We start from the raw sequence: 3,320 nt of genomic DNA, 5'->3' as shown, positions 1-3,320 counted from the left end.
TGCTGACAACGAGGACAAAAATCAGCCCTGCAGAAAACAGACTGGCCTGCCTGGAGAACAGAGCAGTCACATGTATGAAATAGATACATCTATGAACTGTCAATCACCAACTTTGAAAGATTCATATTTACAGGATCCTAGAAATGGAGCTGATCCTTCTAAATGTTCTGCTGCATTGAAAAGAAGGGAACGAGGTCTATTATACAATCCAGGTATTGGTCAGAATGTTTTGTTCTTTCCTTGGTGATGAGCTCCAATTAACCCAAATCTGATCTGGACATGCTGATCTTCATCACAAATTACAGATAACACTGGAACAATTTCACTGCCTTTAAATGCTTAAATGTTACAATCACTTAAGCAACTAGAGTACACATATTAAAGCTTTAATTTATAATCCTTTTGCCGAAGCATTTCTGTTAGAATTTAATTTAACATTTCTCGAGACTCACACTCCAAGTCCAATCATCACAATTAATTCCAATCTCCCTAATCAAGGACTCATGTCTTTACTTATTCTCCCTAAAAGTAATGGAGATAATAAATGGATGAATGTCATTACTGTTCGTGACTGTGGTCAGTGGCTCTCAGGTCCTGGGTCTGGGACCATTGCCCTCTGGGAGACTATCTGAAAGTTAAACAACCCTATGTTTAGCTGCTAACAACAACAATAACAAAAAGAAGACTGAAAAAAACACACATCAAGTTTATTACAGAGATGACGATGAGACAGGCTGAATCACTATTGGAGTCAGGAGTCCAAGGCCCCTCATGCCTCATGACTGGCAGCTGCAAAGGGTTCCCTCTGCCAAGCCCATTGGTCAGAGGTCAAGGGGTCACATTCCTGGCACACTGCCTTGGAGAAGTGGCTTGCCCAGCCTGAGTGGCTAAATCCAGGCAGACTGGAATAACACTTGCACATGGGATCTGATCTAGTATCTGAAAGCATACAGACAGGAAAGTAGTCAGCAAGTCCTCTCACAATTCTGCAAAAGTTGGGTGTTTGGGGGGTTTTCTTGTCCTAAATGAGAATGAAGAAAAGAATTCCTTCCTAGACTTCAAACTCCTTGAGGATAAAGATATAATGGAATATCGGCACACAGTAAAAGATGAATAAATGGATGTTGGAATGGAAATTAACTTACATGTCCTATCATGGAATGTGTATAACTACTTGACAAAGTAGGTACTCTTGTCCCCATTTTGCTATGAAGAAACTGAGAAAGGTAAGTTTGGTGACTTGTTTAAAAGTCTCAAAAGCCAGGACTCAAACTCAGGTCTTTCTGGCTGCAAAGTTAATGTTCTTTCCATTACATCATGCTGCTGCATACCACCTGCTTTGCTAAATTAAGAAGAACCCTCCTGCAACTTTTCTAATTATAAAATTTACAAGATGGTTCTATAAATGTAAAACCCCTTCCATCCCATCGTCTTATTCCCTGCAGATGATCACGTTCGTTCTTTTATTCATAATGTAGAGGTGAATCCTCATTAATACTACGCCTTTGTCTCTTCCTATCCTCCCTTCCGTCCCTAGAGTCACACAGAGAGAAGTGACCCTCCTGTGCCAGGTGACAAATTTTCCAGGCTAGAACCATGATCCAATCTGTCCATAACCTCCTGGGGAAGCCTCCACCCCTGGGAAAAGCTGCTTTGACTCAAAGCCTAGACTGGCCATATTTTGGCATTATCTTAGGGTGGAGCTGGTTCCTCCGATTCCTGCTGAGATCCCTAGAGATATTCAGAGCTGTAAAAAAAATCATCACTGGTGCTCAAATTGGCAGTTTCAAACAGTTCACAGTTAAGGAAGCTGTGCTGAATGGTTTGGTGGCCTCTGACGTGTGGATGTGGTTTTGTGTCAGCAAGATCATAGGCATGCATGGCATAATCGGCTATAATGTTTGAAGCCCAATCATTAACAACTGATTATATTTGATTTATTATTTGAGTGTTCTTAGACCATGTGTGACTAGACTGTTATCTGAATAAAATAAGGTGTCAAAATCAATGTCTTCTCTATCAAACACTACAATGGAAGGTCACAATTTCTTCTGATATTAAGTTGAGTTATCCTTTGCTTGGATACATTAATATAGCTCTAAATGCATGTCTTTGTTTAGCTTGAAATTGGAAAGGATATATGTAAATATATCAACCTGGTACATGTATATATAAAGATAACATTTTAGTTTGAAGGTTTGAAATATATGATATTAAAGCTTAATTTACAGAAAAGTTGAGGCAAAAGACTTGAGAAAACTGGAACTTGCCATAGTGGGAGAAATAGTAAGACCATGTGCCAAAGTGATATAGTTAAATCATGTCAGTGGTCATGAGAAATAAAATTTGACTATTTCTCTTTGCTAAAATCAGGGAAAGATCCCTTTGTTAACAGCTATGCCTATAAACACTGTGGTACTTCTTGTCAACTTGAATATAGCCTCCCCAAGAAAGAATAGCAGGGTGGTGTTCTAAATATGTATCTTTGTAACAACTTTAACAGTAGGACTGAATGAATGAGAGCCATGACCTACATTTAAGTCTCTTTGATATGTGTTATATCATTAATCTGTCCAGTTTTATGATTTTTAGAAACTATCTTTGCAAAATAAAATATCCTACAGATATTTAAACAGGGTTATAACTTAGTATCGTCCATGAGTCAAAATAGCATCTTATGTCCTGAAATAAATAAAAGTGGTATCAAAAAATAAAAAAATAAATAAAAGAGGTGACCCTTCTCTGTTTCAAGGTGAAAGACTCCCTTTGTGGCCCTCATTCTCATCCATTCTCCGAGGCCTTACTCGATCAATAATTCCCCCACTCTGAGCCGGATTTCATTACATACTCATTCTTTCTTATGTGACTACTTCCTGCCAATGTAGTAAATGTTTTGAGGCACTTCTCACCTTAAAATACATACACACACAGCCCACCTCCACTCATCAGGCTACTCCTTGAACTACATTCCTGCTCCTCCTTCCTTCCCTTCACTATCAAGTTCCTTTCTCAATGCCTCCATTTCCTCACCATCTAATCATGCAAAAGAAATCTTCTTGATAACCACTGAAGGATCCTATCCAACAGCCTGTTCTCACTTTCCATCTTCCTCAGACTCTCTGCAGCAAGCCACTACCAACAATTCCTGTTGCTTCAGATGATCTGCTCCCCTGATGTTTTATAATGCTGTTCACTCTCACATCGACCTCTCATTCTCTGGTTCTCTTTCTCTTTCTGACCCTAAATGTAAGTACTCCCTTTGGTTGTGTGCACTGCCCACTTCTCTTCTCTCTACCCTTTCTCTTTTGAGAATTTTATTA

The 3,320-nt window shown here is 39.1% G+C and overlaps 1 pseudogene; it reads left to right on the top strand.

Moving 5' to 3' along the window:
* Window positions 1–1,596: 1,596 nt before the first annotated feature.
* Window positions 1,597–2,223, top strand: LOC102743117 (ATP synthase F(0) complex subunit g, mitochondrial pseudogene; annotated as a pseudogene).
* Window positions 2,224–3,320: the final 1,097 nt, after the last annotated feature.

Source organism: Leptonychotes weddellii, chromosome 14, assembly GCF_054177405.1.
Source record: "Leptonychotes weddellii isolate Sample4059 chromosome 14, ASM5417740v2, whole genome shotgun sequence".
NCBI lineage: Eukaryota > Metazoa > Chordata > Mammalia > Carnivora > Phocidae > Leptonychotes > Leptonychotes weddellii.
Note: the sequence above shows the minus strand (reverse complement) of the source record. Positions and strands in the feature narration are given on the sequence as shown.